Source organism: Chiloscyllium punctatum, chromosome 36 (assembly GCF_047496795.1).
Source record: "Chiloscyllium punctatum isolate Juve2018m chromosome 36, sChiPun1.3, whole genome shotgun sequence".
Classification (NCBI taxonomy): domain Eukaryota; kingdom Metazoa; phylum Chordata; class Chondrichthyes; order Orectolobiformes; family Hemiscylliidae; genus Chiloscyllium; species Chiloscyllium punctatum.
This window is the reverse complement of record NC_092774.1, coordinates 36,824,929-36,851,070: the sequence shown is the minus strand read 5'-3', so window position 1 is coordinate 36,851,070 and position 26,142 is coordinate 36,824,929. Positions and strand designations below refer to the sequence as shown.

Sequence of the window (26,142 nt, the reverse complement as noted above, 5' to 3'; positions counted from 1 at the left end):
AGGGTCTGCTTTTAGTGTCGTCCGTTCTGATTTGTTTAACCGGAGCTGCTGGTGTTGGCATCTATACTAATGATATCCAACTGTGCCTGAACACCACTTCTCTCCAGACTCCTCTATCATTCATAATTTACCAATAATTTCATCGGAATGCCTGCCCAATTTCCAGCATTGGATAACCATAAACATTCCCTTCGTTAAATATTGTGAAGCCATTGTTTTAGTCCCCAAGTTCGACCTGAGCCCCAGTTCCCCCCACCCCCACCCCCCCACCCCCGCCCACCACGCAAGTAACTCTGTTGACAGCCTTCATGTCACTTTAAAACTAGGATCGATAGATTCATGAAGAGTCGGGGATGAACAGTTGCAGGAAAAGGGCAGGAAAGTGAATGTGGGGAATGCCAGATGACCCAGAATCCTACTGAATGGAGAAGCAGGCTCAAGGGGCTGAATGGCATATTCCTGTTCCTGCTTCTTCTGGTTCCCGAGCCCTTCCCCCGATACAGGACACTGACTTCAGTATGTGCCATTACTGAGAGTGCTGATGGTCCCTTGTGTAATATCAACAACTCAGCAGCTGCTGAAACCTCTTGCTCCTTTGTTACCTCTGAACACAATAAGCCAATGTGTTCAGGGGAGGCGATGGCCGACTTTATTGTCACCAGACTATTCACCCAGGTAATGTTCTAGGGACTTGTGTTCAAAACCTGCCACGGCAGATGGTGGAATCTGAATTCAATATAAATCTGGAATTAAGAGTCTCATGATGAAATCGTTGTGGTTTGTTGTAAAAACTTATCTGGTTTCCTTCTGTCCGAACCTGGTCCGATCTACATGAAATTCAGATCCACTGTCAGCTGATTGAATCTTCACTGCCCTTTCAATCAAAACCTCCACTTTCACCTCCCTACTTTTATACTCCATTTAAAGGCCAATCTCCCCTTTGCCTTCCCTATTAGTCATTGTGCTCCCAGAAGCAGGATTGTGGATCAGTTTAAAGTAGGTCATATATCTCTGATTACATCGATACACAAGGCAGTGAAGAAAGGTTTCAGCACACTGGCCTTCATCAGTTCGGGAATTGAATATAGATGTTGGCATGTTATGTTATCGTTATACAGGACGTTGATGAGGCTGCACCTGGAATATTGTGATCAGTTTTGGTCCCCTTGGTGTTCTGACTTCTGACTTCTTCAACTCTGGGTTTGTGTTGAACTTGATGGGATACTTTGTCCAACTCAGCATGTTTAAACAGTATCGCTCAGAGGGATTCATCTGAAACTTTTCAGGAGGTGAGCACAACAACATTGAACTATTCAAAGTTACTTGGACTCTATTTTAAACTTACATCAGGACTAGTAGTCAGAGACACATACAGCATGGAAACAGACCCTTCGGTCCAACTTGTCCATACTGACCTGATATCCTAAACTTATCTCGTCCCATTTGACAACACCTGACCCAAGTCGTGTGGCAGCTCATTTCATATATGTACCACCCTCTGCATGAAGAGGTTGTCCCTTTAATATATTTCGCCTCTCACCCTACACCTATGCCCTCTAGTTCTGGACTCCCCAGCCCAGGGAAAAGACCTTGTCTATTAACCTGTCCATGCCCCTCATGATTTTGTAACCTCTATTAGGTCACTCCACTGCCTCTGATGGTCCAGTGAAAACAGTCCCAGCCGATTCAGCCTCTCCCTGTAGCTCAAACCCTCCAACCCCCAGCAACATTCCCGTAAATCGTTTTTCACAGAGAAGTCAACGTTTCAGTCCAGAAGAAGGGTTAATACACAAAACGCTGACTACTCCACATCCTGGTGCTGCCTGGGGCTTGCTGTATTCTCCCAACCTCTTGCTTGCCTACATCGGGTTTCAACATGTAGTAGCTCAGTGTTTTCCACTGCAGGCTCACCGTGCCGGGGACCCAGGTTTGATTCCAGCCTTGGGTGGCTGTCTGTGAGGAGTTTTCATATTCTCCCAGTGTCTGCATGGGTTTTCTCTGGGTGGTCCTGATTTCTTCCATAGTCCAAAGACGTTCAGGTCATGTCGATTGGCCATGCTAACTGCCCATCGAGTTTGGTACATTAGTCAGAGGGAATTGGGTCTGGATGGGTTACTCTTCGGAGGGTCGATGTGTACTTGTTGGGACCAATGGCCTGTTTCCACACTGTAGCTAATCTCATCTGCACTACTTTTGTCTCTCACGAATGGCTGAGTAGACTCGATGGGCCGAATGGCCTAACTTCTGCTCCAATGCTCTTGCGGTCTTATGTTTCTCTGGATCATTTCATTTGGCAATGTGCAGTCCCTGGCTCAATGAGCAGCAGTTTCCAATGAAAGCAAAGCTCATACGATGGTTGAACTCCTACAGTGTGGAAACAGGTCCTTCAGCCCAACACATCTGCACAGATTCTCCGAAGAGTAACCCACTCAGATCCATTTTCCTACCCTCCGTAAATTGCACACAGACCCCCAAGGGTGGAATTATTCCTGGGTTCCTGGTGCCATGAGTCAGCAGTGCTAACCGTGAGCCACCATGAGGTTGTGGTTGTGGGGTGTGGGGGAGGCAATTGCAGTCCAGCAGAAAACAAAAACAGCCCACCTACTCTCCCACTGCACCCACTGTCAGAACTGGCAGGAGGTTCAGTCCGGGAGTGAGACCCAAGGCAGCGTCACCGGTGGGATCTGATTGCTGGGAGCGCTGGTGCCCCCGCTGGTGCTTCCGCAAGTTGCAGGAAAACATGAACCTCTTCCCACACTCGGGCCAGCTGAAGGGCCTCTCCCCGGTGTGGACACACTGGTGCTTCAGCAGGGCGGAGGAATGACTTCACGCACTCAGGGCAGCAGAAGGGCCTCCCACCCTCCGCCCCCCATCCCCCCATGTGGACCAGCTGGTGCTTCAGCAGTGTGGAGGAGCGGGTAAAACCCTTCCCACATTCGGGCAGGAGAAAGGTATCTCCCCGGTGTGGACAGACTGTTGCATCAGCAGGGCTGAGGAATTGATGAAGGACTTCCTGCACTTAGGCAAGTGAACGACCTCTCCCCCATGAGGACCCACCAATGGGCCAGTAGGTCGGAAGAAAGAGCAAAGCCCTTCCTGCAATCGGGGCAGAAGAACGGCTTCTCCTCAAGATGGACCCACTGGTGTCTCAGCAGGTGGGAAGAACTGCTGAAGGCCATCTCGCACTTGGGGCCGGAGAACAGCCTTCCCGGTGTGGACTAAATGGTGCGTCAGCAGGGCAGATGAATCACTGAAGGCCTTCCCACACTCAGGGCAGCAGAAGGGCCTCTTCATCTCTGTGGACCCATTGGTGCTTCAGAACCCTTTCAAATTTCACAATATCCTTCTGATAGGAAAGAGACCAGAATTGAACACAATATTCCAAAAGTAGTCTAAAAATGTCCTGTACAACCACAACGTAACCTCCCAACTCCAATCCTCAGTCAGAGGATTGCGAAAGCTTTCAAAACCCACAAAAAACAAACAGGCAAGAATGGAGGGACAAACCGAATTTTTGAGAGTCACCTTGAAAGCATCAATGAGAAAACGGCGGAGGGGGTTTATTGGGGATCCGTTCTCCTTAAATACAGTATATACGTATTTCTCTTGTGCTGTTCGTAGTTTCTCTGTGCTGCAGTGTGTCGTGGCTCGTTGAAATAATGTCCTGATGCAGCTTCATTTGTGGGTGTTGGGATGACAGCTTCTGCAGTAAAGTATTTGGTTTATGTGCGTTGTTTTTCAGCAGATGCCAGTTTGAAATTCCCCATTGACTGTTTGCTCCACTGTGACATGAAGAAATGCCACATTGTTGTTGTTCTCCTCCCCTTCAAACCAGGAGCCCCCCCCCCCCTCCCCCCCTTAGACCATAATCTCACGACTTGGAACACCAATATACAGACTAGTCAAAGGCCTCCACTGAAGGCTAAAACACCTCGTCGAAGATTCACTCCACTCCATTCACTCCATCCAAGAATTCCTGAATAGCAAAGACACTGAGATAGAAGAGGATGGAATAATGTTGTACTTTGACATAACAGCCCTGTTCACATCCATTAACATCAACGTGACCAAAGAAAACTGAAGACACTACTCGAAGAACTAAAGACACAAACACAGCATCAACTTCATCAGCAAAGATAGCACTGTCAAGCTCGTGGAACTGTGCCTTACCACCCACTTCATATTCAATAACAAGCCCTACAAACAAATCAACGAAATACCCATGAAACCACCAGCATCAGGATTCCTAGCAGAAGCAATAATGCAGAGACTCGAACAAACAGCCCTTCCAACGATCCAACCCAAACTTTGAGTCCGCTGCAGCGATGACACTTTTGTCATCAAAAAATGAAAGAAATTAGAGGAAACCTACAACACCATCAACAATATCCTTACTGGCATAAAATTCACAAAAGAGGAGAACAACAACAAAGTGCCATTTCTAGATGTCACAGTGGAGCGAACAGTCAATGGTATATTCAAAACAGCGTCTACAGGAAAACAACGCATGCGAACCAAGAACTTAACAACAGAAGCAATCACCACTACACATACAAAGAAATCTGAATCAGGACACGATTTCAACGAGCCACGATTCACTGCAGCACCCAGGAACGACGAAAATCAATAAACAACTGCACAGAGTGTTTCAGAAGAACGGGTAGCCTATAAACCCCAAGAAAACGGTTACCCTGACCGGGAATCGAACCCGAGCCGCGGCGGTGAGAGCGCCGAATTCTAACCACTAGACCACCAGAGAGATGCATGCACAGCCTGATAGCTCTACTGAAAATTTCTTCCCTGACCGGAAATCGAATCCGGGCCGTGGTCGGTCGAAGGCTTTCACCTATGTATCCAACAATGTCATTTCTTGTATCCATTGCCCCCGATGCGGTCTCCTCTACATTGGGGAGACTGGAGACTCTTCGCAGAGTCAAGTCACAACGCTTGAGGGAACATCTACAGGACACCCGCACCAATCAACCCCATTGCCCTATGGCCCAACATTTCAAACCCCCTCCCACTCTGCCGAGGACATGCAGGTCCTGGGCCTCCTCCATCGCCGCTCCCTCCCCACTCGATGCCTGGAGGATAAACGTCTAATCTCCCGCTTGGGGTAAATTCAACCCTAGGCCATCAATATGGACTTCATCAGATTCCTCATTTCCCCTCCCTCCACCTGACCTCAATTCCAACCTTCCAGCTCAGCGCTGACCTCATGACCTGTCCTACCTGCCAATCTCCCTCCCCACCTATCCGCTACACCCTCCTCTCTGATCTGTCACCTCCATCCCCTCCCCCATTCACCGATTGTACTTTTTGCTACCTTTGGCCCCGCACACCCCACCCCCAATTTATCTCTCCACCCTGGAGGGGTCCTGCCTCTATTCCTGATGAAGGGCTTTTGCCCGAAACATCGATTTTCCTGCTCCTCGGAAGCTGTCTGACCTGCTGTGCTTTTCTAGCACCACTCAGATCTAAACTTTGGTTTCCAGCATTTGCAGTCCTCACTTTTGCCGACCCAATAAACCCAGTGTACCGATTTCACATCAACAAACTGACACAAGCAGACACAACGTCTACAGAAACCCTAGCCACATTACTTTACATTAAAGACATCTGGGAAATGATGTCCAGAAAACTCAACCCTCTCAGCATCATGGTAGCCCACACATATATCAACACACTTAAACAGCGGCTAATGTACCTGAAATACCCGATACAAACAACCAGCAAACGGATGTAATTTACAAAATACCATACAAGGAAATATATACATGAACTCTGCCAGACAGTTTTCTGTGGCAAGAAATGCTGGGATGAGATAAGGAAGATTTTTTCAGCCAAAACGAATCGACACTGACTGGACAGCCATTTAAAATCAACACTGTCAGCCCAGGATGGAAGTCCCGAAGGTATGTACAGTTTTCTTATTTCCTGAAGATTTACAAAGCTGAGACTGGGTTTTGGTGCTTGTTCCCTTTCCACTCCCAGGAGCCGCAGTGGTTGGGGCGGTGTGTTGGGGAAAGTGAAATGTGCCCATGAGCAGCGTGTGGGGCTATTTCAGCTCCCCCTCCTCTGACAGCGCTGTTACTTAACTCTGATGTTCTCAGGGACATTTACTGACGCGAGACAGTGAAAAGATTCTCATTCCTGCAGATTAGGAATTGTACCCATACGCCGGTTTCATGACAATGAGAAAGATTAATTGGGATGTGTGAAGAAGCTGTGAGCTGCAGTTGAAACAAGTAGGTGGAGTCAGATACGTCATCCATTGCCCCGATGGTCCTGAAGAAATGTTTGCTTTTGTCTGCTTGAGAGACTTTGGACACTGGTGTGGCAGGGAGAATACTGAGATACCGAGTGAGGGAGATTCAGTGCGCTGACTGTGAAAAGTGCTTCAAACCATTTACTCAGCTTGGGGAATTAAAATCACCCACCTCGCGGTGGGAAAGAATATGTCCCCGCTCTGTTTGTAATTTCAAACCCAGAGCAACACAAGGAAAGCTCCACCCAATGGGGAAACCGTGGAAATGTGGGGACTGTGGGAAAGGATTCCCTTCCCCATCCGTGTTGGAAACCCACAGACGCATTCACAGCGGGGTGAGGCCGTTCACCTGCTCAGTGTGCAGGAAGGGGTTCAAACAGAGAGAAGCCATTCACGTGGCCCATGTGCAGGGGAGAGTTCACTCAGTCAGTTGCACTGCTGACCCACCAGTGGGTCCACACTGGAGAGAGGCCATTCACCTGCTGTCAGTTCCAAAAGGGCTTCACCTGCTCCTCCCACCTGAGGAGGCACCATCTAGTTCACGTGCCAGCACAAGAGGATTGAAGGAGCAATACGAAAAGAAGAAGAAAAACAAAGATGGCGGCGCGAGGCTGCGGTTTTCTCATCGACACAGCGGGCGGTTTCTGACGGAGGGAGGGGGCAGACAGGCATCGTTTACCTCAGAAAATACCTTTAAAATACATTCCAAATTAAAGTCAGAACTTTTCAAACAAATGTTGTAAAGAAAAGTAGACCAGAATGTACTCTAAAAGCCCAGTCTTCACAATGACACTTCTGCTTTCACTGAAGATGCTTAGCGTCATACAGCACGCACACAGACCTTTCGGTCCAACTCATCCACGCCCACCATATAGCCTAACTTAATCCAGTCCCATTTGTCAGTATTCGGCCCATATCCCTTAAACTCTTCCTACTCATGTAACCTTCCAGATGCCTTTTAAATTATGTAACTATCCCATCCTCCAACACTTCCTCTGGCAGCTTGTTCCACACGCGCGCCACCCTCTGTGTGAAAATGTTTCCCCTTTGGTCCCTTTTAAATTTTTCTGCTCTCACCACCAACCTGTGTCCTCTTGTTTTGGACTCCCTACGCTGGGAAAAGTCTTGGCTATTCACCCTACCATTCCCCTTATAAACTTCTATAAGGTCACCCCTCAGCCTCCGATGGCCCAGGGAAAATATTACCAACTTATTCAGCCTCTCCCTATAGCTCAAATCCTCCAACTCTGGCAAAATCTTGTCAGTGTTCTCTAAACTCTTTCACGTTTCACAACCTCGTTCCTGTGGCAGGAAGACCAGAACTGAATGCAGTATTCCAAAAGTGGCCAAGCCAATGTCCTGTGCAGCCATAACATGACCCCCACCCGCAACTCCCATAATCAATGTACTCACCAATAGAGGAAAGCATACCAAACCCCTTCTTCATTATCCTGTCTGCCTACAACTCCACTTTCAAGGAGGTATGAAACCTGCACTCCAGGGTGTCTCTGTTCAGCAACACTCCACAGGACCTGACCATTAAAAGTCCCGTCCTGATTTGCCTTTCCAAATGCAACACCTATTTATCTAAATTAAACTCTATCTGCCACTCCTTGGTCCAACAGCCCATCTGATCATTTTTTTATTATGATTCCCTACAGTGTGGAAACAGGCCCTTCGGCCCAACAAGTCCACACTGACCCTTTGAAGAGCAACCCACCCAGACCCATCTCCCTCTGACTAATGTACCTAACACTACGGGCAATTTAGCATGGCCAATTCACCTGACATGTATATCTTTGTGTCTTTGGGAGGAAACCGGAGCACCTGGAGGAAACCCACACAGACACGGGGAAATGTGCAAGCTCCACACAGACAGTTGCCTGAGGCGGGAATTGAACCCTGGCGCTGTGAGGCAGCAGTGCTAACGACTGAGCCACCGTGCTGCCCAATTTCTACTGACTTCTATTATACTGAACTTGGTTTCCTGTCTCCTCCCCTAAAAGCTGAAAATCTCCACCCCACACACTCTTCCCCCGTCATTCTCACTTTGCTGAACTAATCCCTACTGTACCTCATCCTGAAGGGTCTTAAATTTCTAATTGATGCACCCTCTTAAATTTCTAATTGATGCAGGGGCCTGGCATGTACGACTGCACAATCCAAGCAGTTGATGGACATGACTAATTTGATTAAATTCCCTACAGTGTGGAAACAGGCCCTTCAGCTCAACAAGTCCACACCGACCCACCGAAGAGTAACCCACACAGACGCATCTTCCTCTGACTAATGCACCTAACACGATGGTGAAATTTAGCATGGCCAATTCACCTTTGGACAGTGGGAGGAAACCGGAGCACCTGGTGGAAACCCACGCAGACACGGGGAGCATGTGCAAACTCCACACAGACAGTTGCCCAAGGGTCGAATCAAACCTGCTGTGAGGCAGCAGTGCTAACCACTGAGCCACCGTGCTGCCCCAGTGTGAGGAGTTGGGATTAGTGGATGCGTGGAGGCACCTCCACGCTAATGGAAGAGACATTACTTTCCATACCAACCCACACGAGTGCCACACGCGAACTGACATGTTTTTTATGCCATTGGATTGTTTGGACAGAACATTGGCTTGTAAAACTGGGAATATTGTTGTCCTGGGCCATGTATCAATGTATTTAGATGGTAAAATCAAGGGTGATGGAATGGATGCACGGCACTGGCGCATGGACCCATTCCTATTAAGGGATAGCAAATTCATTGAGTACATCACAAGAGTTCAGAGCCTTCTGGGATATCAACTCAAGTAAGGCCAGTAATACTGTGGGAGGCCACTAAGGCATATATATGAGGCATGGTTATTTCGTATTTAACGACTAGAAGGACGCAGAGGAAGGAGCAACAACAGATGCTGGAGACCCAGCTGCAGAAAGCTGAGGAAGCATATTATAATAGGCTTTGACTGGTCAGGCTGCAGCTCTCCGGACTGCTCTCGACTCATTGCACACACAGGTGGCAAAAAAGGTCTCCTTTGCTGAAGAAAGATTGTTTTAATTTGGAGATAAGCCAGGTAGATATCTGGCTAGAGAGAAAAATGCTTCCCAGTGCATTATGTCTATTAGAGAGAAGGCTGGTACAGCTACCCGTGAGTTAAAGAAGGACAATGTTAGATTTAGGGAATACTTTGCAGAGTTATATCAGTCAGAGGCAGATGAACACGGTACAGCGAGAATGCAGTCCTTTTTTGAGAAACTGCACCTCCCCAGTTTAAACTCAGAACAGGTTTCCCTGTTGAATGGGCCTATGATGATACAGGACGTGCAGGAAGCAATAAAGCATCCCACGGTTGGCAAAGCACCGGGGTCACATGAATTCCCAAGTGAATTCTATAAGGAATTCATAAGTGTGTTCGTGGAGCCATCTCTGAAGATGTAGACACGGAATTGTCGTCCGCCCTCTCTTCAGGAGGCTAATATCTCCCTCATTTTAAAGAAGGAGAAAGAGCCTGAAGAATGTGCTTCACACAGACTCATTTCACTGTTGAATGTAGATTTTAAACTTCTACCCAAGATGCCGGCCCTGAGGTTGGAAAAGGTGTTGCCCTACATTATAGAAGATGATCAGACGGATTTTGTCAAGGGCCGTAGCTCCTCCAACAATACCAGGCGGGAACTGAACAAAGCGCAGGTATGCCAGAAAAGATTGTTCCCGGGTTTGGTCGCCTCCCTAGACGCAGAAAAGGGTTTGACGGGATAGAATGGCCATACCTGTTGGGGTCCTAGAGCGTTTTGGTCTGGGGACAACCTTTGCTAGATGCGTGGCAGTGTTGCATAATGATCCTAAGGCAGCAGTCATCACAAATGGCACTAAGTCAGATAACTGTAATATTGGGAAAGGTAGTCGACAGGGGTGTCCTCTTTCACCCCTGCTATTTACCTTGACAATTGAGCCGTTAGCTGAGGTTATCAGGAGGGATCCCGAAATAGTGGCGCCAGATGTGGGAATGGGGGAGCATAAGATTACCCTATATACTGATGACGTCCTTTAGTTCTTGACCAATCAGGAGGAGTCGGTTCCTCGATTGATTCAAACAATTAATTTATTTGGCAGTGTTGAGGCTACAGGATCAACTTTACAAAGTCGGAAGCCATGCCGGTGGCGGGATTAGTGGAGGTGCCTGATCTGAAGGATAGAAACAGTTCCTGTTTAGATGGTCATCAAAAGGATTTTTTGTATTTGGAAATGTTTATTACCCCCGCCTTCCACCAGCTGCATAAAGCTAACATGTAAAATTACTGGAAAGGATAAAACAGGATTTGCAGCGGTGTGAGGGATTACTGTTATCATTGTTAGGCCAAATACCCTTATTAAAATTAATGTTCTTCCTCGGCTGTTAGACCCCTGAGAACGCTCCCGTTGTTGCTACCCAGCTGAGTATTACTGAGGCTCAATGGTTGGCTAGGTTCTTTTATTTGGTGTCGCAGGCGCACCCGAATTAAATTTACCAAATTGCAGCTCTCGCAGGGTGAGGGAGGGTGGACCTTCCAGACTTGCTTTGTTAGCATGTGTTGGTGACTTGACACGGGGGGATTTGAGTTGTTGTTGAAGCCTCGCAATCGAGATGTCCCCTCAGTTAATTAATTATTCATGGATAAGATGAAATCCGAGACTGAGCAGTGTCAGAGATCAATCATTTTAAATACGGTGAAAGCCTGGAGGATAATGAGACAAGACAAGGACAATTGGCTGAAGACATCGCGGTTTACCCCATTGGTGGGAGCCCAAGGATTTAAACCTGGAGCAATTGACTCTGGCTTTAAGTCATGGGAGAATAAGGGAATCTCCTGTCTGGGAGATGCATTCGAGGTGTAGATCTTGATGTCATTTAGCCAACTAAGTCAGAAATATGGATTGTCTAATAGGGACCTTTTCCGTACTTTCAGATAAGGGATTATATACAGAGGAAGACCACGCTCCTGGCTCAGCTTTACAGGTCAGACCTGAAGAAAAGACTGCCCCGGTGTACGGGCTTTCTTTCAGTTGTACTTTGTATCATTTACAGAAGGGACATGACTTAGGGGACATGGAGGGACTCTGTGGGACGTGGAATCAGGAGTTAGAAGAGGATATATCATTGGAAGTATGGGAAGATATATGGGAAAATATAAGGAAAAATTTAAATATGTAACAAAGCACAGGCCATGCAATTGAAGAATTTACACAGGGCTCATATGGCGCCAGAGAGGCTAGCTCAGTTAAAGAGAGGTGCATCACCAGGGTATCCCAACTGTAAAATTAGTATAGGCACTCTCACACAGTGCTATTCGTCATGTTGTAAGATCCAGAGATACTGGAGTGCTATAATAAGGGAACTGAAGGACATCCTGGTGATTGAAGTTAAAATGGATCCGGTATTCCTACTTCTGAGGTTGCAAAATTTGCCCTCTCGGGGGGAACACGAGAACAGACTGTGTAACATTCTTACCCAATGTGCAAGGATGCGGGTACAATAACTGGTGCTTCCAGGCTTGGGAGTCTCAGTGGAAGTGTAGTGAGTAAAATAGAACAAAGTAATGCGATATAATTTGAGTTAATTTGAATTCAGTTTAATTTAGCTTTTATTGAATTTGATTGCTGTTAAGTTAAAGCTAAGTTTGTTCGAGTAGAAAAGTAGGTATTTCGTTATTAATAGTATTGTGATATGACATTGTTGAAATGCATCTATCTTTCTGTATTTTGTTATTGTCTTTTTTGTCTATAGATGTTTTGTGAAAGATCTGAAAAAGTTTCTAATAAAATATTTATGAAAAAAAAATTCTTGCCTTCCCCCATAACTATATTTGAGATTCAAAAGTCAGATGGACTCAGCTTTGAATCTATTCAATGTCTCCTTAACTGCAGGAAGACATCCCCAGTTCTGAACTCAATTCCTCTTGCTAACATACCACTTGCCTTGCTGATTGCTTGCTGCACCTGTCTGACAACTAGCGTTGACTGGAGTAGAAAGCCTGAGCAGAAGGCAGCTGAGGCACCTTTGTACATCCACACATCATTCCTGATGAAGGGCTTTTGGCCAAAACGCCGACTCTCCTGCACCTCGAATGCTGCCTGACCTTTTGTGCTTTTCGAGCGCCAAAATTTCGACTCTGATCTCAAGCATCTGCAGCCTTCACTTGCGCCACAATCCAATATATCACCATTTAAACAACATATCTCCTTTCTGTTATTTTTTACAGGAAAGGCTATAACTTCACAATATGTTATTGCATTTGCCATGTGTTTGCCAATTAACACACAGACCTGAGCCAACTTTGCTGCAAGTCAAGAACTGAACTCCAGAATGAAAAAATAAAATGGAAAAGAGGATGAGAAAAGAGCGTGTTGTACTCACAGATGTTGGACAGACGAAAGAAGTTGCTGTCTGGGTTGAAGTTCAATCTTCATTCAGAGAGACAGGAGCAGCAACACCAGCTTCACAAGCTCATGGTCCAACTTCCAATTCAGACAAAGTGGGGGGGGGGGGGGGGGTTGGAGTACTCAAAAGCAGGAGGGCCACAAACTATCCCGTCTTCCAGTGCTTCCTATTGGCCCACCTGAAGATTGTCGTGCGCTGTTTCCGCCGACAGCGAAGAGCATGTGCAGTATTTTGCTGACACCAGCCTCCATGCGCAGTGCTTGCTGACACCGAGAAGCGTGCGCAGTATGCCCAGTGGAGATGCTGATGTAACTGACAAGATTTACAGTGTCCAAATGCCAATAGGAGAAAACATTTTTTTGGTTTCCCTGGGACTCAACAGTTTATTCCTTTTGCATGTAGTCTGGCTGCTCAACTTTTGTATGTCTAGAGGAAGTCCAAAACTACAGGGGCATCGTTTTAGGTTGGAAGGGAAAAGGTTTAAAAAGGACCGAACTGGTAGCATTTTCACGCAGAGCGTGGTAGATGTATGGAATGAGATGCCAGAGACAGTGGATTAATCTGGAACAATTACGACAATTAAAAGGCATCTGGATGGGTATATGAATAGGAAGGGTTGGGAGAGAGATATTGGTAGCAAATGGATCACTAGGTTAATTTAGAATATGTGGTTTGTGTGCATTGGAAGGTTTGTTTCTGAGTTATGCATCTCTATGACTCGATTTCTACATAATCTGAACTAATTTCACAAGACTAGGAATAGGCCATTCCACCTTTACAGCCTGTCCTCAACTGTGGCCTAACTGCACAGACTTCAATGCAAGTTTCAGCTTTTATAAAACACAATTGAATAGGCTTTCAACCTTTAAAAATGTTTCTGAATAAATCATTTTAGCTATTCTCAATGTTAAAGATCAGGTATTTCTGCCCCCCGCTGCCGCCCCCCCCCCCCCCCCACCCACCCACCTTATCTTCCAGGTAGAGTCAACACCATCCATTCTCTCTCTATCCTGAGAAGGGCTTGATACAGTGATCAACGAAGGCTCGAGGCACGAGAAAGGATGGGAGTGGGGGTGCGGGTAGAGAAATTGGATGGGAGACAGAGGCTAGGAGGAAGAAAGATACAGAGGCTGGGAGGAAGAAAGAGAGAGAAAATAGACATGGGGACAGAGAATTGGGGGTAAAGAAAGACTGGCGGTGCACAGGGCGGGGGGCAGAGAGAGAGAATGGGGGGTGCAGAGTGTGAAACGATAGAGATTGGGGTTTTGCAGAGTGTGGGGAGAGAGAATGAGCAGGTGTCTCTGGGTGGGGAGAAAGAGAGCAACAATGAATGACAGGAGAGTCTGGGGAGAGAGAGGGAATGGATAGAGAGCAGAGGGTGGGGAAAGAGAATTGAGAGAGGGAAGAGAGTGTGGGGAGAGGGACTGGATGGCGGAAGGCAGAGGGTGTGGAGAGAGAGAAGAGAGAGAGAACAGCAGGTGGATGACAGACTGGACAGGGGGCAGAGGGTGTGGAGATAAAATGGACGGAGGTGCAGAGCATGGCGTGTGTGTGTGTGTGTGTGAGAGAGAGAGAGAGAGAAGAGACAGGAATCTAGGGATAGCAAGGGAGAATGGACAGGATGAGCTGTGGGCATGATTGGGTCCTGATTGAATGGGGAGGTGGTGAAAGCATCCCACCCACTTCCAACATCCCCTTCTCTGCACACTGGGGATGGCAAGATGACATGTGGCTTGTAACTGAACCAAGCGTCAGCCCTTTCAGGAGACGGGAGCTGGGCAAAAACAGGAGGATGGGTTGGAGTCCATTGAAAGGTGGAGGAATTGGGAGACAGAGATTTCGGGCCGAAGATCGAGAAGGCTGTTTCATATAAATCAGAATTCTCTCATCCTATTTCCTGCCCTGCACTGACAGCAGTGATGTGTTTTCTCAAGGTATTAGCAGAGGAGGATTTGCTCTTCAGACATGCACAAGAAATTTACTCAGGGCCTGAATATCAGCAGCGTTTGAATCCAGGAGGGGAAATGTTTGTCTACAAGAAATGATTTCATACATCAATGCACATTGAGAAGCCCGTGATTACACACAGACTGCTTCAGGGTTCTGATTGTGGAGAGAACTTGAACTCTTTACTGAAATGTGAACTAGTGTTCTTGCTGTAGGCGAGCCCGTCAGTGGATCGTTAAGCTGCTGAGACACAATGACCCCTGCACCATAGAAATTCTGTGGAAGCAAGTTCAATTCCTGAAACTGACTGGAGTGTCACCAGGATTGGGAAGAATCCAATTGATTGCTGAGAGCTGGAGAGGGGATTCCTCGGAGCGCCAGGGACCTGGGCTCGATCCCACCCTCGGGGTTACTATGTGGAGTTTGCACTTTCCTAACTCCCCCACCCACCCCACCACTCCCGTGTCTGCTTGGGTTTCTTCTGGGTGCTCCGGTTCCCTCCCATGGTTCAAAGATGTGTAGGTTAGAGTGGATTGGGCATTCTAAATTCAGGGATTAGCTGTGGGGGTTATTGGGTAGGTCTGGGTGGGATGCTCTTCAGAGGGTCAGTGTGAACATGTTGGGCCAAATCGCCTGTTTCCGTGATTCCCCCAAAGTGTCTGCAGCCTGGCTTCCAGCTCCATCACTCTGAGCCGAAGGTCCTCCAGCCTGTGTTTCCCTAGCTTCCAGCACCCAGAACTTCCCAACTTCTGCAAATCGAAAGACAAGTCCCACCCTGCCCTCTCCAATGTGTGTTGTGTCACTGCTTAATCATTTTTAGTGGGCCAGCAGAGGCTGATAGCCAAGTTCGGAAACCAGGAGGATGGCCTCAACCGCGACCTTGGGTCCTTGTGACACACTCTCTTTCTCTCTCTCTCTCTCTCTCCCTCTCACACACACTCACAAGCACATATTCTTACATACTGACACGCTCGTGCAGACCCTCTCTGATAGACATGCTCTCTGTCATAGGCACACGAATATACCCCCCACACTCACATGCACACACCTTCTCACAGGATAATACTCCATCACACACACACACACACATACACACACACACACACACACACACACACACACACACACACACACACACACTTTACCCAGCATGCACACGCACATACACACTCTCTCTCTCATGCATGCACTCACACATTTGGGGTGAATTTGCATTTGCAGGATTATATATTTGGAAATAGAACCAGTCTGACTCAAGATTGGGATACAGACAGTCTCGAACCTCACAGCTTTCATGCGTTGTTTGACGTGAGGTTCCTAATATAAAACATTAAGTTACCTGGAGAATCTGACTTAAAAGAGGTTCTGGAATGTACAAATTAATGAACTGAAATCTGCAACCCCTTTTAAAAGATGAAAGATTTAACAGCAATCTCGATTTCTTCAATATATCATTTATATTACATGACACTAAAATCTTTTGCTATATATTCTGTGTCTTATGATCCTACTCCACAGCTACCTGATGAAGGAGCAGCGCTCCAGAACCTAATTCTTCCAAATAGACTTGTTGGACTATATCCTGGTGTTAGTGAGATTTTTAAACTTTGTTTCCAGTGAAAACAGCCCACACCCTCCACTGTTGCCAGTAAACTTTGCAATGCCAATGAAACAATGAACCTGCAGTCCTGAAAAACATACAATTTCTAACAATACTAGCTACTCATTCACTGCTCCTTCTGAGATATGACACTGAAAACTTAGTGCTGGAGGCTGAAAGAAATGAGCAACTTTAAATCAAAACCTGTTGGATCTCGCAGCTTTCAATGAGTGTCTGAGCCTGGCGGTAAGTTCAGGTAACCTCTACTGCGACCCAATTTTGTTACAGCTTCAGATCTCCCCAGCAAAACGATGTAGAAAAAGTAGCTTTAAAAAAAAGCTCAAGCTCAAAGTGCACACACTCTCCCCACTCCTCCCGCCCCATTTTGTTTACTATTGGTCAGCTGAGCTGTCCCTTTGTAACTGGATCCCTTGTACAGCCGGGTAAAGCATGCAGCTGGGACGACTGAGTGAACCCTTTCCCGCGACAGCAGTCTCCTTCCCGAAAAAGGACATGAGTGAATCAGATGGGGGCCTTCCCCAGGAAATGGTTTCATCCTTAGATTATGAAGTCCAGATTACGGACCGAATCCCAATTCTGCCATCTGCCGCGACGGGATTCGAACCTGAGAGTCCCCAGAGCTGGGTTGTTAGCGGCACTCGGCCATCGCTCCTTCCATCCCTCCTGCGATAGCACGTGAACGCGCTGGTGCCTCCGCAAGTGGGAGGAGCAGGTGAAGCCCTTCCGGCACTGACACCAGGTGAACGGCCTCTCTCCGGTGTGGACCCACTGGTGGGTCAGCAGTGCAGCTGACTGAGTGAACCCCCTCCCGTACATGGGGCACGTGAATGGCTTCTCTCACTTGTGGACCCGATCGTGCGTCTGCAGATGGCTGATCCAACTGAAGCCCTTCCTACACACTGAGCAGGTGAATTGACTCTCCCCGCTGTGAATGCACCTGTGGGTTTCCAGCAGGGATGGGGAAGGGAATCCCTTCCCACAGTCCCCTCATTCCACGGTTTCCCCATTGGGGGAGCTTTCCTTGTGTTGCTCTGGGATTGAAATTACAATCAGAACTGGGACATAGTCTATCCCACTGTGAGAGGTGAGATTTTGATTCCCCAAGCTGAGTAAATGGTTTGAAGCATTTTTCACAGTCAGCGCATTGAATCTCCCTCACTCGGGTCTCTCAGTATTTTTCCTGCCACACCAGTGTCCAGAATCTCTCAAGCAAACAAAAGGAAACATGTCTTCTTGATTGGAATGGCTGCTGATATTCAAGTCCCAGTGAATCAAGTGGCTCTGTCAGAAGTTGATGGATCATTTGCTTTCAGATTTCTTTCTGCACGTCTTCCGGCAAAAAAAAATCACAAAATAAGCTATCACTGTCAGTACAGTTAAATGAACATAACAAAGGTGGCAATTTCGGTAGATTGCCAGATATTTGCTGATCACATATTATCCAGCACACAGAAACCTGAAAACCCTCATTCAGCCAGATAGCCTTTAGTGTGTTTGGAGGAAAACTTCATTTAGGCGACAATAAGATGGAATAAACTGCCTAAAAAGGTGCTGGAAATGGAGCTGAATCAAGGATATGAAAATGAAATGTCAAGGCTGCTTGAGAAAAGAAAGCCAGTAAAGTTACTGAATGACTTCCTGCTGTCGGATTAAATAACAAATGATGACAAAAAAGGACGTGACCCCATTACTACATTAGAAGGTGAATAATAATTACAAAGAAACTTTTGCAACAGCCAACAATATCAGATATACACCAAATGAAGCAACATACGTCTACATTTTATATCAATGTGCCAATCCGTTCAATGCTGCTCAATTCCATGAGAAACTAGCCTTTTAATTGTGAACATGAGGATAGAAGCAATCCTTTTCTAGGGTGCAAACTGTAAACGTGCCAAACTGAGGGAATACACAAGGAAAATACCCTTAGGAGAAAAAAAGAGTAGCTGAGCACCTTTGGAGACTCTGCTCCCTCCCTGGATTCACTCCATTGCTTCAAGTAAACAGTGTTTCATCCACCCCCATCTCCCCCTCCCTCCCCCTGGCCCACTCCCCGAGGATGGGGAATGGAAAGCGGGTGACATTGCATTTCTCCCAGATGTTGCCCAGAGGGAGGAAGTTTCACTCTGAAACTAACAGGGATGCATCCCCGTTGTGACGTCAACAATGGAGGGCGACCCTGCAGTTGAGGCACGTGTGAAGGGGAGGACACTTTGCAAACTCCCACTCCCCTCTAAGTCAAGCAGTTTGAGTTTAAGCAAAGCAACGGCTTTAATTTGGGTTAGAAAACCTCCTCTGTGCCATGGGAACGCTTCTACCATGGGGAATGTAGGGTTACAGATTCATAGTAACAGGAGGTGTAGGCCATTTAGGCCAAAGCCTACAACCCTGGCAACATCCTTGTAAATCTTTTCTGAACCCTTTCCAGTTTCACAACATCTTTCCGATAGGAAGCAGACCAAAACTACATGCAATGATTTCCCCAGCTTCCCACAGAGTTCTAGGGTACACCTGATCAGGTCCTGGGGATTTATCCACTTTTATGCATTTCAAGACCTCCTCCTCTGTAATATGGACATTTTCCAAAATGTCACCGTCTATTTCCCACATTCTGTATCTTCCATGCCCTTCTCCACAGTAAACACTGATACAAAATATTCGTTCAGCATCTCCTCCATCTACTGCAGTCCACACATAAGCAGCCTTGCTGATCTTGAATATTCTCTCCCTTTTTACTTTTTGTCCTTAATGTCTTTTTAAAAAACCCTTTGGTTTCTCCTTAACTCTATTTGCCAAAGCTGTCTCATGTCCCCTTTTTGCCCTCATGATTTCTCTCTTCGGTATACTCGTACTGCCTTTATACTCTTAGGCTTCACTCGATCTCTCTGTCTATACCTGATATATGCTTCCTTGTTTTTCTTAAACAAAATCTCATTTTCTCTCGTCATCCAGCATTCCCTATACCTACTAGCCTTTCCTTTCACCCTATCTAGAATATACTGTGTCTGGGCTCTTGTTATCTCATATCTGAAGGCTTCCCATTTTCCAGCAACCTGCGAACATCTGCCCCCATCAGCTTTTGAAAGATCTTGCCTAATACCTGAATCTTCCTCCAATTTAGAACTACAACTTTTAGATCTGATATATTATTTTCAATCACTATTTTAATGTTAATAGAATTGGGGTTGTTGGCCCTTAGGTTTTGCACACTCCCCAGTATGTACATCCACAGTGTGAATTAGAAAATTTCCTTGTGCACACTTAACAAATTCCTCTATTTGGCAGATAGGTAAATGGGCAGGAGTTATGCCTTGGGTCCACTCTTCCTTCATTCCCATCAACCCTAACCCCATTCCCACCTCAATAATCCAACGGCACTTACCCCGCATCTCGAATATGTGACACCATCCCATTTACTTATTCCCTCCTCACTATCCAAGGGGCCAAACTTACCTTCCAGGTGAAGTGGCACTTTACCTGCACTACCCACAACCCAATCTACTGCATTTGCTGCTCATAATATGGTCTCATCTACATTGGGGAAACCGAAGAATAAACTGGGTGACTGCTTCGCAGAACATCTACGTTCTGCCCGCAAAAAAAGACCCTGAGCTTCCAGTTGCCTGCCAATTCCACACCCCACCCTGTTCCCTGGCCAACATCTCTGTCTCAGGTTTTCTGTATTGTCCCAGAGAAGCTCAGCACCATCAGAACGAAGAGCACCGAATATTACACTTGGGGACCATACATCCCTCCGGTCCCAATATCGAATTCAATAATTCTAGGGCCTGAACACCATAGTATCCTCGTCGCTTCCACACGCACCAAGCCGTGTTATCACACAGTCTGTCATTACACACTACTTCGCCATGAACAGTCTCCATTCACCCTCCCACGCGGATCGTTATCAACTCCCTTTCCTGTCCAACAGTTCTTCGCTCGTTTTGGGCTCTGTCCTGATCTACCATTTACTGCGTCCACCTTCCTCCCACAATATCTTTCCCATATCAACCGACAATTTCCGAATCACCATCTGTTCTGTGGAAGGGTCACCGGCAACTCCTGTTTTTTGTTTCTGATATACAGCATCCGCAGTTCTTTCAGCTTTTTTATTGAGAGAGTTGGAAATTGCTTCGAGAGACAGAAGGAGAGGGAGGAGAGACAGACATTGTTACTCATAACATAAAATCATTGTAGTGCGATCACTTCCTTTAATCCTATCGCGTCTGACTCCAGATCACAAGGATGCGTGTTTAAATCACGTCAGGCTCACTGTAGTCAACTTCCAATGTTTCAAACTAATGAAGGCGTGCGTTCACTCTGTGTATCTGTTGAGCCAAACTTTCTTTCTGGAATCTTTCGATCACACGTCTGAAACTTTCCTGTCAGTTTGATTTGTAAACACTGTGTTAGGGAGGTGGTGTGCCCATTGTTTGGGAAAATGCTCAGCTCCTCCCAATGTGAGAAGTAAAACACAAACTGTTCATCACAGGATTTAAACACACAGCCGCTTCGTTCAGTTATACCATTCCTTCTACAACATAATCGAGAGATTGCCAGCTTTATGTTTCAATGTATCAGTAGGTGCCAGCTACTCCTGTTATAGCAGAGTGATAGCGAGTTCAGATAGAAATGTTTCCCACCAACAGCAAATCCTTTCCTCTCACTGGACACAGTTAAAATTATCTTTATTCAACAAAAGGAACGGAAACTCTAGCCTAACGGCCCCTCTCCACATTAACGGTGAGCCGGAATTTTATAAACGGTGTCAGTAAAATCCAATGGCGGACACTGATTTGGTTCAATCGATTTTTTTGCCAAGTGTAATTCACCTAGAGGATGCTGCTGTGTGAAACAGCGTGGGGAATTACTGCAGGGCCTCCTGTGCATGGAACACACCGCAACTGATGTGTTTCACCTTCATCAGTTTATTCCTATCTCGGAGAAGAGAGGTTTGATGATTCGGATCATAGAAGGCCGACAGAGAACAGGAGAAGAGCACTCAGCCCTTCACAGGCTTGTCACCACAGCTGGGTCACCGTGGCCCGTGTATCAGTATGGGATAGTAATCTGCATCTACTGACTGGAAGCACAGCAAATTGGAGTGCTGGTGGGACGATCACACAGGAGAAAACGGCTTCGACCTATCAACTGGAGTGGCTCCCAATGCGCAACTCCGCTCACCTCAACTGAATAACTGTAAACAAATTACTCAGTGATTCAAAGGAATACTCCGTTTTGAATCTGGATTGTGGCATGTACTTTCGAGAATGATGTCAAAACACCTTCATTGCTGTGATGGAGTATCCTGTTGGGCAGAATATACCGGTTGTCAAATTTCCTACGTTCTGTTGGTCCAACTCCAATTTCACTCAGAATCACGAAATGTGTGAAAGCTCAGACTGAGGCCATGCAGCCCACCTTAGCTCTGCTGGCTCAACACAATATGTAAATAAGTGTCTCATTCTGTCGCCTTCTCCCTGTAAATCTGCACATTGTTGCATTGAACATGCCCACCGAATTCCCTTTTGTGTCCATTGAATCTGCCTCTTTGTCACTGACAGTGACGAACTGACACAACTCCCTGTGCGAAAAAGGTCTTCCAAATGTCACTCTTACTTACTTTCCTGATAACTTTAAGTCTCTGCCAAATCGTTGTCGATCCTTTCAGGCCTGGGAGCATTTTCACTGCATTATTTCCTCTGTCTAATACCCTCATGACGTGGAAAACTTCAATCAGATCAGCTTTCAGCCTTCTGTTCACCAAAGAGAGCTGCCCCAAACTTTCCAATCTCCCTTCATTGCTGACATTCCTCAGGACGGTACCATTCACGTTAACCTGTTCAGCGCCGTCTGCAATCACTTCACTTCCCCGCTTCCTGAAGTATCACCCTCAGAATTGAGCGTAATACAGGTGGAGGATTCATTCAGACTCGGATTGTGCGGGCGAAAAATCTGCAATACTTGTTCTCACTTTCACCACGTGTTTCCCTTCGCCGTGTTCACAGCAATAGCAGCTCTGCGCCGTCCCAAATTCAGGCAGTCCGATCTAAATTAACGAAGTGGCTTTAATTGACAAAATTCATCGGGCATTTTTGCTCATATCAATTTAAGGAATGATGGTTCGCTTGGGATTGGAACCCGGGAACTCTCACACGGCTGCATATGCTCGAAGACCCAAAGCTAGAATCACATCCCAAACTAACGAGCCACTAGCCATGGGTGCAGTCACCTCCTGAAGCAGCTGAGACTTGCTCAGTACGAAATTCATTGTACATTGCTCCCAGAATTGCAAGCAGGGAAGAGTTTCAAGAACATCTCCTTCTCGATCTGTCTCCCTGCTCCCTGGGCGCTGCTGTTTGTACTGTCCCCAGGAGCCGGGCTCTCTCCACTGTTGGATAATTGAACCATTTCGTTTCTACTTACAAGCTGTGCTGGTGGAAGGCAGAGCCCATTCACTCTTCTGCTCTCTCTCACTATTACGTGAGGCAGGTTAAGTCAGTTACAGTCATGCGGAGGAAATGGGCAACTTTGAACTTGATCCAAAGGTCTTGTTAACGGAGAGACAGAAAGATGCTGTGCTGTCGGGACAGAGAGAAATGGACACCGGAGACTCTTCCCTCTGGTAAATTGATATGAGTGCATTTTTGTGCAGCCTGCTTGGTGTTCAGAATTTGTCCTCACACAGCAATCCTGTAGAAAGTCATTTATTACACGGACGTTCGTTTCTTTACTGCAGGAAATGGACTAAAACAGCAAGTCATGTGTTTCAACTTCACCGGTTCATTGCCATCTGAGATAAGAGTTTTCATACGAGATCAGGCCACAGCGACGGAGAACAGGACAAGACATCTCAGATCTCCACAAGGCTGCCAGCGCAACTGTGTAAATTTGACCTGTGTATCGATATTGAGCTCAGATACCCGAAGTTTTGGGAAGCAAACGACATGGCAAGGAAAAGAACAAAGCGCCGTAAAAGATATTTAGACACTCCGGAAGTCGTTTGAAAGGCAAGATGCTGAACAGAGTGCCACCACCAATGAAAGTCGCTCAAGGAGGCACTGAACGATAAGAAAGGATGGTTACGATCCATCGACCTCTAGGTTATGGGCCCAGCACGCCCCCGCTGCGCCACTCTGCCCCTACACACGGAAGCCTTTGCCACGGGTCCTTTCAGCCTTTCGTCAGGCGCGTGGTATGCACGTTGGAGACTGATGTCAAAGATCTCCACTGCTGTCATCTTATATGGTGTTCCGCAGACATATGGAGACTGTGTCAATATAAACTATTTCTAACTACCCTCATTCTCCTTTGATTTCACTCTGAATAGACGCCATGCGGCCCACCTTCGCTCTGCTGGGTCGACACCGAAAGTAAACGTGGGTCTCTATTCGTATTCGTCTCTCTTGCCTTCTCCATGTAATTCTGCACATTGTTACTTTAAACATGACCACCGAATTCCCGTTTGCGTCTAATGAATCTGCCTCTTTGTCAGTGTCAGTTAGGGGTTTACTGACCCCAACCACTCCCTGTACGAAAGCATTCTTCCTAATGTCACTTTTGGTTCTTTTCCTCATGACTTTAAAACTCTGCCGAATCGTTGCCGATCCTTTCAGGCGTGGGAACATTTTGACTACATTACTTTCTCTGGCTAGACTTTGCATGACTTGAAAAGCTTCAATCGTGTCAGATTCAAACTTCTGTACTCCGAAGAGAGCTGTCCCAAATTTCCAATCGACCCTCATCGCTGACATCCCTCAAACACCGCACCACTCACGTCAACCTATTCAACGCTATCTCCAATCATTTCACTTCCCTGTTTTCTGCCCCATTCGTATTCCTGGCAGCCAAACCTCGTTTCACGAAGGTGCTTTTTGAGAAAATTAATGGGCCATTTTTGCACAAATCAAGTTATGAGACGCAGCCTGTTTTGGGAGTTGAATCTAGGACTGTGCACAAGTCTGTACAGTTAAAGACTCTCCCTGAGAATCATGCCCCTAGGCCAACAAGCCAAACAGCGGCTATTTCCCCACCACACACCTCTTGAGCCATCTGAGACTTGCTTAGTGTGAAATACATTTGACATTGCTCGAAGAATTGCAAGTGACGAAGAGTTTCCAGAACAGCTGCTTCTCATTCTGTCTCCCTGCTGCTGTTTGTCCCGTCCTCAGGAACCGGGCTCCCTCCACTGTTTCGAAACTTTTCTCTGACACCCGAGTGGCCAGTGACAAGCATTGCCCTCCTCAACATAGGGTACAGAGAACAGGAGACCCCTCAGAGGTTGTCACCTCAACTGTGCACATTGGGCCAGTATATCATTGTGAAATATTTATGTCGAAGCTTTTTTGGGAAGCAGATGAGAAGGCAAGGTGCAGAACAGAGCGCCGTTATACGGGAAAGCTGCTAAAGACGACGTTGAATGAATAGGAGAGAATGGTCTCTCTTTTGGGTTATGATCCCAATAAGCACGCGTTGTGCCATTCTCCTGCATTGCTCGGCTGTATTTCCAGAGAAGTATTCAGCTTTTCATCTGGCGTGTGGCAGGCACGTTTGAGAATGACTTCAAAAGATCTTCTCTGCTGTCGTGTCATTTGCTGTTGTGCAGACACATCGTCGATGTGCAAATATAAACTCTGTCTAAATTCCCACATTCTGTTTTTCGAACTGTGATTTCGCCCAGAATCGCTAATTTTCAAAACTCGCAATATTCAAACTTGAACAAAGTGCTCATAGAAATGATTAGTGAACACGTGGAAGAAATTCTTCCAAACTTAACTGGGGAATTTCGCTTTGAGTGGTTTTGAACTTTAACTGGAAGGAAGGGAAGTTTGCCTCGAGGCTGTTCAATGTGGAGATGTGTTCTCCATGTAAACTGGTCGTAGTTGACCATCCCAGTGCTTCCCGATGCAGGGCTGCGTGACCCCCAGGGAGGTTTACTTGTAGCAACTGGAGAGAATCCAGAGATGGTGCAGATTCTGCAAAGGTGCTCAAATACTTTCTATCTCTCTTTTTGGTATTTTCCTTGTGTATTCCCTCAGATTGGCACGTATGCAGTTTGCACCCTGGAAAATGATTGCTTTTTTCCTCATGTTCACGATTAAAAGTGTAGTTTCTCATGGAATTGAGCCGCATTGAAAGGATTGGCATATTGATATATATATGTACACGTATTTAGTTTAGGATCAGATTAGATTTCAATGAAGTTTTCCTCGAAACACACCTAAGCCTATCTGGCTGAATGAGTGATTTCAGGTTTCTGTGTGCTGGGTATTATGTGATCAGCAGGCATCTGGCAAACTACACGAACTGCCACCAATATTATGTTCGTTTAAGTATACTGACAATGATCACTTATTTTGTGATTTTTTTTGCAGGAAGACGTGCCGAAAGAAATCTGAAAACAAATGATACATCAACTTCTGACAGAGCCACTTGATTCATTGGGACTTGAATATCAGCAGCCATTCCAATCAAGAAGACATTGTTGCTTTTGTTTGCTTGAGAGATTTTGGACACTGGTGCGGCAGGAAGAACACTGAGACACCGAGTGAGGGAGATTCAGTGCGCTGACTGTGAAAAGTGCTTCACATCATTTACTCAGCTTGGAGGAATCAAAGTCTCATTCCTCACGGTGGGGATAGACTATGTCCTCGTTCTGATTGTAATATCAAACCCAGACCAACACATGGAAAGCTCCCCCAATGGGGAAACTGTGGAAATGTGGGGACTGAGGGAAAGGATTCCCTTCCCCATCCGTGTTGTAAACCCACAGATGTATTCACAGCGGGGAGAGGCCATTCACCTGTTCGGTGTGCAGGAAGGGCTTCAGTCGGATCAGCCATCCGGAGATGCACGAGTGGGTCCACAAATGAGAGAAGCCATTCACGTGCCCCA

General features: G+C 46.5%; 1 long non-coding RNA gene across 1 annotated transcript in view; it reads left to right on the top strand.

The window, feature by feature from the left end:
• The window catches only part of LOC140460408 (uncharacterized), a 180,089-nt gene extending 154,393 nt beyond the window's left edge, over positions 1-25,696 (top strand). The window contains exon 3 of the long non-coding RNA XR_011954074.1: positions 25,623-25,696. This is a non-coding gene — a long non-coding RNA (uncharacterized lncRNA). The remainder of the gene's footprint in view (positions 1-25,622) is intronic.
• Positions 25,697-26,142: the final 446 nt, after the last annotated feature.